At 38.5% G+C, this 15,152-nt stretch overlaps 1 pseudogene; it reads left to right on the top strand.

Moving 5' to 3' along the window:
* Positions 1 to 15,152, top strand: part of LOC128223849 (uncharacterized) — a 36,953-nt pseudogene that overhangs the window by 10,913 nt on the left and 10,888 nt on the right.

Genomic DNA, 15,152 nt, shown 5'->3' with positions numbered 1-15,152 from the left:
TTGCATGTGCTATCCATGGGATATCTCTTTATTTATTGAAAATGCCACTCCTGTGTAAAATACATATTTAGAGCTTCATACATATTTTTGGTACCACCGTAGAGGTGTCTCCCTGTATATTTATTGGGCTAGCCTTTTGGTGAATTTGAATTTTTATTTATAGGACCACCGGTGGGAGGCGCTGTATTTAATTGTTGGAGTCAATGATCTTGAGGTCCAACCTGACAACATCTACATACCTGCAGCAGCCGTCCTACTGACTTGTACATTAATAGCCGGTAAGAATTGTACCCAAAGAATCTCAGAAACAACATTACTGCAAAAAGAAGCAGGACTTGTTTTGAAAATTTGTACTTCAAATTCTACCATACTGATTTTCATCTCTTCTTGTTTTCAAAGATGTTTTCATTGTGTGCATGCATGTGCTGGTAAATATCTTTGATTTTGTGCAAAGATGTCATTGTGGCACAGCAATGCATATGAATAGTAGTGAAAAAGATGCTCAATACAGCCTTGTATTTTGGACACGTCGAAATTTCTATTTGGAAGATTTCTGAAAGCTTATCATTACAACCTGGTTTCGTCACATAGCAGCATTTCTAGTTTATAAATAATACCCTACAATGTTTTTCATTTTATAAGAATATTGCATATTGATCCAATATGATTGGTATCTTTTCCTTACAGACAAATTGAACTGTGTCATCTTGGAAGCGTGTGTCAACAGAATTCTATCCAACCGCCAGTCGGTGACATTGCCAGAATTAAAATTGCATTGGGCCACTCACAGGAACCTCCTTATTTATGGTACCTTATTTATTTATGGAGCCATTGTTTTTAGAGATATGTCTGTTTTTATTAGCTCACCAGAGCACAAATTGCTCAAGGTGAGCTACTGTGTTCGGTCTTTGTCTGTCTATTGCCCACATTAATTTCTGGAGCCACTCACGGTAAATCTCACAGGTACCTCCTTATTTATAGTACCTTATTTATTTATGGAGCCATCGTTTTAAGAGATATGTCTGTTTTTATTAGCTCACCAGAGCACAAATTGCTCAAGGTGAGCTACTGTGTTCGGTCTTTGTCTGTCTATTGCCTATGGATTGAGCCGCGGAGTATTGCCCAGATTAATTTCTGGTGCCACTCACGGTAAATCTCCATAATAATTTTAGGGGCCCTCCTCGGGTGTAAAATTCATATTTATTTATAGGTGCCACTCGTGGGATTTACTCAAAGAAATCCTTTGACCATGGATTGAGCCGCGGAGTATTGCCCAGATTAATTTCTGGTGCCACTCACGGTAAATCTCCATAATAATTTTAGGGGCCCTCCTCGGGTGTAAAATACATATTTATTTATAGGTGCCACTCGTGGGATTTGCTCAAAGAAATCCTTTGACTATGGATTGAGCCGCGGAGTATTGCCCAGATTAATTCCTGGTGCCACTCACGGTAAATCTCCATAATAATTTTAGGGGCTCTCCTCGGGTGTAAAATACATATTTATTTATAGGTGCCACTCGTGGGATTTACTCAAAGAAATCCTTTGACTTTGGATTGAGCCGCGGAGTATTGCCCAGATTAATTTCTGGTGCCACTCACGGTAAATCTCCATAATAATTTTAGGGGCCCTCCTCGGGTGTAAAATACATATTTATTTATAGGTGCCACTCGTGGGAGTTACTCAAAGAAATCCTTTGACTATGGATTGAGCTGCGGAGTATTGCCCAGATTAATTTCTGGTGCCACTCACGGAAAATCTCCATAATAATTTTAGGGGCTCTCCTCGGGTGTAAAATACATATTTATTTATAGGTGCCACTCGTGGGATTTACTCAAAGAAATCCTTTGACTATGGATTGAGCCGCGGAGTATTGCCCAGATTAATTTCTGGTGCCACTCACGGTAAATCTCCATAATAATTTTAGGGGCCCTCCTCTGGTGTAAAATACATATTTACATAGGTGAAAGTTTTCAGTATTGATACTGAATTTAGTATTTTGGAAAATATTTATCCTTTATAATGTATTGTAAAAATGGCATTTCCCTATATAAACACCCTATTTTCAGTATTTTGAAAAATTCAAACTTTCACCCATGTATTTATTCATAGGTGCCACTCGTGGGATTTACTCAAATAATCCATTTAGTATGGATTGAGCCGCGGAGTATCGCCCAGATTAATTTCTGGAGCCACTCACGGTTAATGGACGGTAGGCCCTCAAACTTGCCTTGGAGGTTTGGTCTGACCAGTAGATGACCCCTTTTGATTTTGGGGCATTCAGGTGGGGGGGGGGGGGCATAATGTTTAACAAACATCTCTTGTTAACTTGCATGTGCTATCCATGGGATATCTCTTTATTTATTGAAAATGCCACTCCTGTGTAAAATACATATTTAGAGCTTCATACATATTTTTGGTACCACCGTAGAGGTGTCTCCCTGTATATTTATTGGGCTAGCCTTTTGGTGAATTTGAATTTTTATTTATAGGACCACCGGTGGGAGGCGCTGTATTTAATTGTTGGAGTCAATGATCTTGAGGTCCAACCTGACAACATCTACATACCTGCAGCAGCCGTCCTACTGACTTGTACATTAATAGCCGGTAAGAATTGTACCCAAAGAATCTCAGAAACAACATTACTGCAAAAAGAAGCAGGACTTGTTTTGAAAATTTGTACTTCAAATTCTACCATACTGATTTTCATCTCTTCTTGTTTTCAAAGATGTTTTCATTGTGTGCATGCATGTGCTGGTAAATATCTTTGATTTTGTGCAAAGATGTCATTGTGGCACAGCAATGCATATGAATAGTAGTGAAAAAGATGCTCAATACAGCCTTGTATTTTGGACACGTCGAAATTTCTATTTGGAAGATTTCTGAAAGCTTATCATTACAACCTGGTTTCGTCACATAGCAGCATTTCTAGTTTATAAATAATACCCTACAATGTTTTTCATTTTATAAGAATATTGCATATTGATCCAATATGATTGGTATCTTTTCCTTACAGACAAATTGAACTGTGTCATCTTGGAAGCGTGTGTCAACAGAATTCTATCCAACCGCCAGTCGGTGACATTGCCAGAATTAAAATTGCATTGGGCCACTCACAGGAACCTCCTTATTTATGGTACCTTATTTATTTATGGAGCCATTGTTTTTAGAGATATGTCTGTTTTTATTAGCTCACCAGAGCACAAATTGCTCAAGGTGAGCTACTGTGTTCGGTCTTTGTCTGTCTATTGCCCACATTAATTTCTGGAGCCACTCACGGTAAATCTCACAGGTACCTCCTTATTTATAGTACCTTATTTATTTATGGAGCCATCGTTTTAAGAGATATGTCTGTTTTTATTAGCTCACCAGAGCACAAATTGCTCAAGGTGAGCTACTGTGTTCGGTCTTTGTCTGTCTATTGCCTATGGATTGAGCCGCGGAGTATTGCCCAGATTAATTTCTGGTGCCACTCACGGTAAATCTCCATAATAATTTTAGGGGCCCTCCTCGGGTGTAAAATTCATATTTATTTATAGGTGCCACTCGTGGGATTTACTCAAAGAAATCCTTTGACCATGGATTGAGCCGCGGAGTATTGCCCAGATTAATTTCTGGTGCCACTCACGGTAAATCTCCATAATAATTTTAGGGGCCCTCCTCGGGTGTAAAATACATATTTATTTATAGGTGCCACTCGTGGGATTTGCTCAAAGAAATCCTTTGACTATGGATTGAGCCGCGGAGTATTGCCCAGATTAATTCCTGGTGCCACTCACGGTAAATCTCCATAATAATTTTAGGGGCCCTCCTCGGGTGTAAAATACATATTTATTTATAGGTGCCACTCGTGGGATTTACTCAAAGAAATCCTTTGACTATGGATTGAGCCGCGGAGTATTGCCCAGATTAATTTCTGGTGCCACTCACGGTAAATCTCCATAGTGATTTTAGGGGCTCTCCTCGGGTGTAAAATACATATTTATTTATAGGTGCCACTCGTGGGATTTACTCAAAGAAATCCTTTGACTATGGATTGAGCCGCGGAGTATTGCCCAGATTAATTTCTGGTGCCACTCACGGTAAATCTCCATAATAATTTTAGGGGCCCTCCTCGGGTGTAAAATACATATTCATTTATAGGTGCCACTCGTGGGATTTACTCAAAGAAATCCTTTGACTATGGATTGAGCTGCGGAGTATTGCCCAGATTAATTTCTGGTGCCACTCACGGTAAATCTCCATAATAATTTTAGGGGCCATCCTCGGGTGTAAAATACATATTTATTTATAGGTGCCACTCGTGGGATTTACTCAAAGAAATCCTTTGACTATGGATTGAGCTGCGGAGTATTGCCCAGATTAATTTCTGGTGCCACTCACGGTAAATCTCCATAATAATTTTAGGGGCTCTCCTCGGGTGTAAAATACATATTTATTTATAGGTGCCACTCGTGGGATTTACTCAAAGAAATCCTTTGACTATGGATTGAGCCGCGGAGTATTGCCCAGATTAATTTCTGGTGCCACTCACGGTAAATCTCCATAATAATTTTAGGGGCCCTCCTCTGGTGTAAAATACATATTTACATAGGTGAAAGTTTTCAGTATTGATACTGAATTTAGTATTTTGGAAAATATTTATCCTTTATAATGTATTGTAAAAATGGCATTTCCCTATGTAAACACCCTATTTTCAGTATTTTGAAAAATTCAAACTTTCACCCATGTATTTATTCATAGGTGCCACTCGTGGGATTTACTCAAATAATCCATTTAGTATGGATTGAGCCGCGGAGTATCGCCCAGATTAATTTCTGGAGCCACTCACGGTTAATGGACGGTAGGCCCTCAAACTTGCCTTGGAGGTTTGGTCTGACCAGTAGATGACCCCTTTTGATTTTGGGGCATTCAGGTGGGGGGGGGCATAATGTTTAACAAACATCTCTTGTTAACTTGCATGTGCTATCCATGGGATATCTCTTTATTTATTGAAAATGCCACTCCTGTGTAAAATACTTATTTAGAGCTTCATACATATTTTTGGTACCACCGTAGAGGTGTCTCCCTGTATATTTATTAGGCTAGCCTTTTGGTGAATTTGAATTTTTATTTATAGGACCACCGGTGGGAGGCGCTGTATTTAATTGTTGGAGTCAATGATCTTGAGGTCCAACCTGACAACATCTACATACCTGCAGCAGCCGTCCTACTTACTTGTACATTAATAGCCGGTAAGAATTGTACCCAAAGAATCTCAGAAACAACATTACTGCAAAAAGAAGCAGGACTTGTTTTGAAAATTTGTACTTCAAATTCTACCATACTGATTTTCATCTCTTCTTGTTTTCAAAGATGTTTTCATTTTGTGTGCATGCATGTGCTGGTAAATATCTTTGATTTTGTGCAAAGATGTCATTGTGGCACAGCAATGCATATGAATAGTAGTGAAAAAGATGCTCAATACAGCCTTGTATTTTGGACACGTCGAAATTTCTATTTGGAAGATTTCTGAAAGCTTATCATTACAACCTGGTTTCGTCACATAGCAGCATTTCTAGTTTATAAATAATACCCTACAATGTTTTTCATTTTATAAGAATATTGCATATTGATCCAATATGATTGGTATCTTTTCCTTACAGACAAATTGAACGGTGTCATCTTGGAAGCGTGTGTCAACAGAATTCTATCCAACCGCCAGTCGGTGACATTGCCAGAATTAAAACTGCATTGGGCCACTCACAGGAACCTCCTTATTTATGGTACCTTATTTATTTATGGAGCCATTGTTTTTAGAGATATGTCTGTTTTTATTAGCTCACCAGAGCACAAATTGCTCAAGGTGAGCTACTGTGTTCGGTCTTTGTCTGTCTATTGCCCACATTAATTTCTGGAGCCACTCACGGTAAATCTCACAGGTACCTCCTTATTTATAGTACCTTATTTATTTATGGAGCCATCGTTTTAAGAGATATGTCTGTTTTTATTAGCTCACCAGAGCACAAATTGCTCAAGGTGAGCCTGTAGTCACAGTAAGGGGAGTAACTCTTTTAGTCTTATTGTCCACTTGAGTAATCAAGTGGACTGAATTGTCGTTCTTGTTGGTGACTCTTCACCCATGGCCACGAGGTTTAGAGGAGCGTCAGAAAATCGCTGTTTACCTCAAACTTCGACATGAGTAGCATGGAAGAAAAGGTCGACGAGTTAGCAAATCGATTGGACAGACTAACGAAAGGGTTCGAGGAAGCGCATAATCGTCCAAAATCTCAGTACGAGTACGCATCGGGTTTTACCCCACCCAGTCCTACCAACCAGTTAACTGCTAGTTTTCAAAAAGGTACCACCGGGTTAGCAACAGTGGACGTGAGTGCCATTGAGAGTGACTTTTTGCAAATAAAAACAGGTGTTGCTTCCAAACGTCTACCTAAAGAATTTTTAGTACCAGATTGCAAATCCTCAAAACGTGATTGTCAACACTTGTCAGCTGTCGTCAACAAATGTGCTCGGTACTCGGAGACAGCTCTTAAAGTTCTTTGGAGCATTGACAAACCCACGGAAGACACCTTAGCCACCATAAACACTATTTCATGTGCACAAATTCATTACCTGCAAGGTGAACAAGCCAATGTGTTTGTTCAGTCTAACTTTTCAAATGACACTGCCAAGATATTTCGATCTCTACAGGGTTCCAAGGGTACTGTTAGTGATGTCGCTATCGAAAACATAAAAACTGCTGCTTCGCTCGCATCGGTAAAAGTCCAACACGAACCGCCTGCTGGTAGAGGTTCCAATAACCTGCAACCAAGGCCATTCGGTCGTTTTCCATACCGTGGTCGGGGATCAAACTACAATAACGTGTTCGACTCCTTTCAGGGACCAAGGAACTATCAGCCCAGATTTTTCAAGCGTAATGACAAGAAGGAGGAATCTACCGATAACTAGAAACTTTGACAGTTACATCATTATGCCATTACTGTTGCCATGTAACTATTTACATGTTTATTGATGATGTACATACAATACAGTGATAAACACAAAACTCAGATAACAATGACAATCATACAGTGTAGTGTTCTTAACAATTAACAGATGATTAACTAATTAAATCATAGACACATTTATTCACATTTCAAACAATGTATAGTAGTTACTATATGATATTTCTTAATCGAATTGATGTTTTGTGTGTTTGATACATTGTGTACTTCATATTTTAGTATATACTGTGCATTTGGGTATGTAACATTAGTTTAAGATTATGCAATTTCATGCCGGTTCCTTAAAGCATCACTTAGCTGCATGGCAAAATATAGGTGCCAGTGATTTTGTGTTAAACTGTATATCTGAAGGTGTTAAATTTTCATTTAAAAGAGAACCACCATCATTTTTTCGGTGCAATCATTCACTTACTTCTAGTCAAAATAAATTTGTTGACACAGAAATCCAATTGCTGTTGACATCAGGAGCTTTAAAGCATGTAAATTATGTACCCACATGTGTAAGTCCAGTAGGATGTGTGCCTAAAAAAGGTGGTAAATGGAGATTAATTACTGATTTAAGGGCCATAAATCAATATATAGAAGCCCCGAAATTTCAATATGAAGGCATTTCTTACCTGAAAAATATTGTAAAACCTAAGGACCAGTTTATTACATGGGACCTTAACTCAGGTTTTCATCATGTCAATATTCATCCCTCACTTCAATCATATTTAGGCATAAAATGGCGCAATAATTACTATGTTTGGACTGTTTTACCATTTGGCTTAAATGTAAGTCCATATTTCTTTACTAAAATAACACGTGTTGTAATCACATACTTGCGCAATCTTGGGTTACGTCTTGCATCATATGTAGATGATGGTTGCCTTGCTGCTCAATGTTGTGATATGAACTTTCAAAAATCACTACTTTTGAGTACATTAGATAATTTGGGGTTTGTTGTTAATAAGGAGAAAAGTTCGTTAACGCCTGAACCAACGAAATTGTTCCTTGGATTTATTTTGACCTCAAAAGGCAGCTCAGGATACCCAGAGATTTTAGTGCCAAAACACAAACTGAGAAAGCTAAGTCATGATTTATCACGGCTTCTTAAGAAAACTAAAATAGAGGCTAGAACTCTAGCAAAAATTGCTGGTGTATGTGTTTCTATGACTAGTGCTGTGCTACCTGGAAAACTTATGCTTAGAAGTGTTTATAGATTGTTAAAAACAAAAACTTCATGGTCAGATGTGTTATATTTGAATAATAGTGTTAAATCTGATTTGTTATGGTGGAAAACTTCAGTTCAACAATGGAACGGGACCGTTTTAATTCCTTCACCAGTGCAAGCTCAGATATTTACAGATGCATCCCACATAGCATGGGGTGGAGTGATGGACAATTGTTACGCCCAAGGATTTTGGCCCCCGAGTATAAGCCACAAGTCGTCCAACATCAGGGAACTACTAACAGTCAGATTAGTGCTGGAATCATTCATAGACAGAGTTGCAGACAAACATATTCAAATAGTGTCGGACAATATAACAACAGTAGCATACTTAAACCACCTCGGTGGGCCATGCATGGAACTCAACAAAATAGCGTCGGGAATTTGGGAACTTGCTCTAGAGCACAACGTTTTACTGTCGGCAAAGCACATCCAGGGCAAGTTGAATTGCATGCCGGACAAATTGTCACGCCTAAACCCACTTTACGAATGGCAGCTAAATCCAGCCCTGTTCTATCTCCTAGATACACTATGGGGCCCACACGACATAGATCGCTTTGCAACCATGGCAAATACACATCTTCCTGTTTACAACAGCCGTTTCCTGGATCCCTATACAACAGGAGTGGATGCTCTAGCCCAACAAGATTGGGGACGCATGAACAATTTTGTAAATCCACCTTTTCGGTTATTAGAGCAGGTGGTGCAAGTACTTGTGCAACAACAAGCAGAGGCAACTGTAATTGCACCAGCATGGCGGGGTCACATGTGGTTTCACAAACTCAAAGCTCTTTCAGTGGTACCACCAATTCCACTTCCAAACAAAAGGCAGACATTCTTAAACGGTACAGTAGCCGAGCCGCTTCGAAACACAAACTGGAAAATATATGCATGGAGAGTGAGTGGCAAGAAAAATTACTAACTCAGGGATGGTCAGACAGAGCAGCTTTGCAAACTACACTCTGTCTCGCAGAAAGCACATGGGAACTTTACAATAGAATGCTTAAAAGGTTTTTAAATTTTTGTCACAATAACAATATTGAGGTCGGCATGGTTCAACCACATCACTTAGAGTTTTTATGTCAGACTGCTGATGGTTCTGATAGGCCTTCATCATTGTTGAAGTCATGTTGTGCTGCACTGTCCCATTTTTTCAACATTCGTTGTTTACCCAATTTTACACATGATAGGGACATAAAGTACCTTTGTGATGGACTTGTAAAAGCTGGAACTGTCGCGGTCAGGAAAAAGTCAAATGTTATACCTACAGAACCATTTAATATGTTATTTAGACAATTAGGCTGTAATACACAACTTAAGCTTAAGGACCTTAGGGAGAAAACCATTGTTCTACTTGCATTCACAGTTATGCTTAGGCCATCTGACATTGCCCCTAGGGGTGTTATTTTTGATAAAGATTCTAATTGTATTGAGAGAATGATTTTTAGTACAAGTCAGCTTCATTTTCAACAAGACGGTAGTGTAGTTATAGATTTTCATGGCATTAAGAATGACACAGATAGATCTGGTTTTTCTGTTACTGTACGTCCTACCACTGATAGTTTACTAGATCCTGTATGTGCATTACAGACTTACATTGAAAGAACTACTCAACAAAGAGAACTTTGTGTAGATAAACCTGTGTTCTTAACATTAACTAAACCATTCAGGGCGATTGACTCAAAAACTGTATCCAACATATTAAAAAGTGCCTTAAACCGTGTTGGTTTACAAGGTGAAGGATTCCGTCCAAAGGATTTCCGCCCAACTGGGGCTACTAAAGCGGTTGAAAGCCTTGAAGATCCCAAAAAGGTCATGCGGTTAGGGCGCTGGAAGACTGAAAGTGTGTTTTATGAACATTATGTACATTCAGTGCCTTCGGATACGATAAGTGACAATATACTCAAATAGAACATTCAAGAGACTTCGTTTTCATGGATATACTTAGAATAGATTGTATTTTTCGTGTGTATGATACTTTAAAGCATTCCTGGACACTCAGTATTATATTATGCAACAGTTGTTGTTTATAGTTTTGCATATTATTTTGTTTTTTACATTAACCTTATAGATAACAAGCAGTTATTGTAAGTGCATTATCAGTTTAATGAGACTCTTTATTGACAGTTTGTTTACTTTAACATCTCTCTAGGTGGCATATTATTGTAAAAGAGTTACATAATAAAATGTTCTAAGTGACGAAGGTTTTGTGATTTCTATCACTTAAACTGTAGTCACAGTAAGGGGAGTAACTCTTTTAGTCTTATTGTCCACTTGAGTAATCAAGTGGACTGAATTGTCGTTCTTGTTGGTGACTCTTGTGTAAATCTAGTCTTATTGTTTGTGATATATATGGTGCATAATATGAGTAATATGTTTATTATTTGGGTGAAGAGTACTATACAGGGATATGGCATATTATTGTAAAAGAGTTACATAATAAAATGTTCTAAGTGACGAAGGTTTTGTGATTTCTATCACTTAAATACTGTGTTCGGTCTTTGTCTGTCTATTGCCTATGGATTGAGCCGCGGAGTATTGCCCAGATTAATTTCTGGTGCCACTCACGGTAAATCTCCATAATAATTTTAGGGGCCCTCCTCGGGTGTAAAATTCATATTTATTTATAGGTGCCACTCGTGGGATTTACTCAAAGAAATCCTTTGACCATGGATTGAGCCGTGGAGTATTGCCCAGATTAATTTCTGGTGCCACTCACGGTAAATCTCCATAATAATTTTAGGGGCCCTCCTCGGGTGTAAAATACATATTTATTTATAGGTGCCACTCGTGGGATTTGCTCAAAGAAATCCTTTGACTATGGATTGAGCCGCGGAGTATTGCCCAGATTAATTTCTGGTGCCACTCACGGTAAATCTCCATAATAATTTTAGGGGCCCTCCTCGGGTGTAAAATACATATTTATTTATAGGTGCCACTCGTGGGATTTACTCAAAGAAATCCTTTGACTATAGATTGAGCCGCGGAGTATTGCCCAGATTAATTTCTGGTGCCACTCAAGGTAAATCTCCATAATGATTTTAGGGGCTCTCCTCGGGTGTAAAATACATATTTATTTATAGGTGCCACTCGTGGGATTTACTCAAATAAATCCTTTGACTATGGATTGAGCCGCGGAGTATTGCCCAGATTAATTTCTGGTGCCACTCACGGTAAATCTCCATAATAATTTTAGGGGCCCTCCTCGGGTGTAAAATACATATTTATTTATAGGTGCCACTCGTGGTAGTTACTCAAAGAAATCCTTTGACTATGGATTGAGCTGCGGAGTATTGCCCAGATTAATTTCTGGTGCCACTCACGGTAAATCTCCATAATAATTTTAGGGGCTCTCCTCGGGTGTAAAATACATATTTATTTATAGGTGCCACTCGTGGGATTTACTCAAAGAAATCCTTTGACTATGGATTGAGCCGCGGAGTATTGCCCAGATTAATTTCTGGTGCCACTCACGGTAAATCTCCATAATGATTTTAGGGGCTCTCCTCGGGTGTAAAATACATATTTATTTATAGGTGCCACTCGTGGGATTTACTCAAAGAAATCCTTTGACTATGGATTGAGCCGCGGAGTATTGCCCAGATTAATTTCTGGTGCCACTCACGGTAAATCTCCATAATAATTTTAGGGGCCCTCCTCGGGTGTAAAATACATATTTATTTATAGGTGCCACTCGTGGGAGTTACTCAAAGAAATCCTTTGACTATGGATTGAGCTGCGGAGTATTGCCCAGATTAATTTCTGGTGCCACTCACGGTAAATCTCCATAATAATTTTAGGGGCTCTCCTCGGGTGTAAAATACATATTTATTTATAGGTGCCACTCGTGGGATTTACTCAAAGAAATCCTTTGACTATGGATTGAGCCGCGGAGTATTGCCCAGATTAATTTCTGGTGCCACTCACGGTAAATCTCCATAATAATTTTAGGGGCCCTCCTCTGGTGTAAAATACATATTTACATAGGTGAAAGTTTTCAGTATTGATACTGAATTTAGTATTTTGGAAAATATTTATCCTTTATAATGTATTGTAAAAATGGCATTTCCCTATGTAAACACCCTATTTTCAGTATTTTGAAAAATTCAAACTTTCACCCATGTATTTATTCATAGGTGCCACTCGTGGGATTTACTCAAATAATCCATTTAGTATGGATTGAGCCGCGGAGTATCGCCCAGATTAATTTCTGGAGCCACTCACGGTTAATGGTCGGTAGGCCCTCAAACTTGCCTTGGAAGTTTGGTCTGACCAGTAGATGACCCCTTTTGATTTTGGGGCATTCAGGTGGGGGGGGGCATAATGTTTAACAAACATCTCTTGTTAACTTGCATGTGCTATCCATGGGATATCTCTTTATTTATTGAAAATGCCACTCCTGTGTAAAATACATATTTAGAGCTTCATACATATTTTTGGTACCACCGTAGAGGTGTATCCCTGTATATTTATTGGGCTAGCCTTTTGGTGAATTTGAATTTTTATTTATAGGACCACCGGTGGGAGGCGCTGTATTTAGTTGTTGGAGTCAATGATCTTGAGGTCCAACCTGACAACATCTACATACCTGCAGCAGCCGTCCTACTGACTTGTACATTAATAGCCGGTAAGAATTGTACCCAAAGAATCTCAGAAACAACATTACTGCAAAAAGAAGCAGGACTTGTTTTGAAAATTTGTACTTCAAATTCTACCATACTGATTTTCATCTGTTCTTGTTTTCAAAGATGTTTTCATTGTGTGCATGCATGTGCTGGTAAATATCTTTGATTTTGTGCAAAGATGTCATTGTGGCACAGCAATGCATATGAATAGTAGTGAAAAAGATGCTCAATACAGCCTTGTATTTTGGACACGTCGAAATTTCTATTTGGAAGATTTCTGAAAGCTTATCATTACAACCTGGTTTCGTCACATAGCAGCATTTCTAGTTTATAAATAATACCCTACAATGTTTTTCATTTTATAAGAATATTGCATATTGATCCAATATGATTGGTATCTTTTCCTTACAGACAAATTGAACTGTGTCATCTTGGAAGCGTGTGTCAACAGAATTCTATCCAACCGCCAGTCGGTGACATTGCCAGAATTAAAACTGCATTGGGCCACTCACAGGAACCTCCTTATTTATGGTACCTTATTTATTTATGGAGCCATTGTTTTTAGAGATATGTCTGTTTTTATTAGCTCACCAGAGCACAAATTGCTCAAGGTGAGCTACTGTGTTCGGTCTTTGTCTGTCTATTGCCCACATTAATTTCTGGAGCCACTCACGGTAAATCTCACAGGTACCTCCTTATTTATAGTACCTTATTTATTTATGGAGCCATCGTTTTAAGAGATATGTCTGTTTTTATTAGCTCACCAGAGCACAAATTGCTCAAGGTGAGCTACTGTGTTCGGTCTTTGTCTGTCTATTGCCCAGATTAATTTCTCGAGCCACTCACAGTAAATCTCCATAATAATTTTAGGGGCCGTCCTCGGATGTAAAATACATATTTATTCATAGGTGCCACTTGTTCACCATCATGCCCCCAACTTGTACACAGGAGGAGGTAAGTCTATCAAGCATATTATGCCCCTTCTTAGAATTTATGTTAAAGTTTGCGTACCACCTCAAATATTTTCAATGTCCATTGACATCTGGCTAGGAAACTTTGCACGCTTGTTCACCATCATACCCCCAACCTGTACACAGGAGGAGGTAACTCTATTAAGCATTTTGACAAAAGTATGCCCCTTTTTCGACTTTGAATTTACGTTAAAGTTTGCGTTCCCCCGAAATATTTTCCATTCAATTTATGTAAATATCTCAGCACATCATGTATTGCATTGAAATCTAATCTAACAGTGATCCATGCATGCTTCGCAAAAACTTTTCAATCCATACACCGAAAAGCGGCGGAATAGTCGAGCGATCTGTCTCTGTGACAGCTCTTGTTAAAGTAGGTTACTGAACAGATGGATGATATTTTTTTTAACATTTTGACAGTTCATGAGCTATTACAATCATTTATCACGACTACATTCATTGTGAACAGGTCGAGGACCTCAAACATAATGGCGAACTGAGGCAAAGACGATGTTGGGGCAGAAAAGGTATCCCAAGACACCCAGATTGTGTCCGTAAGGATAAGTACATGTATTTGTATTACATTTTTTTCAAACATGAAAAAAGTAGTAAGAAAAACAGGCAAATTATTTCCTTTGTGTTGACCTCATTATATTAGAGATTACTTTATTTCATTAAATTCAGATGAACTGCTTCATTCTCCTCATACTGTATATGTCCTTGTACATATGCTGGGTATGTGTATATTGGAGAAGCTTGCGCCCTAATAAGAACCATTTCCACAATATTTTACAGCCTGTAAGTGTGATCTGTTTGGCTCAAGAGGTTCCTCATGTGACCAGGAAACAGGCCAGTGTGACTGTTTCTCCAACTTCCTCATTTGTGAACACTGCAGTGAGGGCCTGTATAACTTCCCCAACTGTGAAGGTATATAAGTTGTCTTTGATGTTATTTCTTCACAAGCATGATTATTGAATGTATTTTATGTATGTATCTTAGGTTTAAACATGAAAGGTGAAAGCTGAAAGGTACTTTTTTAGTGTTGCCTTCAAAACTAAACAAATGTTATCATTTATTTTATGAATACTATTACATGAGGTTATACCATATTGTACTGTCAGTTATGGATTTATTGGTCTGTTTTAAATGTTGCATAATACACAACTTAAATTTGTTATATTATGTCAGTTTTAAATAATTAGAATATCAGAACAGCATTAAGTAAACTGCACAAGGTATAAAAGTAAGGGTTATTCCATTTAAACATGTAACCCACGGGGGAAGGCACTTTTGAACTAGACCTCCTCCCTACAGAAGCAAATAAACCATTTGGGGGTCCTACCTC

Source organism: Mya arenaria, chromosome 2 (genome assembly GCF_026914265.1).
Source record: "Mya arenaria isolate MELC-2E11 chromosome 2, ASM2691426v1".
In the NCBI taxonomy this organism is placed as follows: domain Eukaryota; kingdom Metazoa; phylum Mollusca; class Bivalvia; order Myida; family Myidae; genus Mya; species Mya arenaria.
This window is presented reverse-complemented; position numbering and strand designations above follow the sequence as displayed.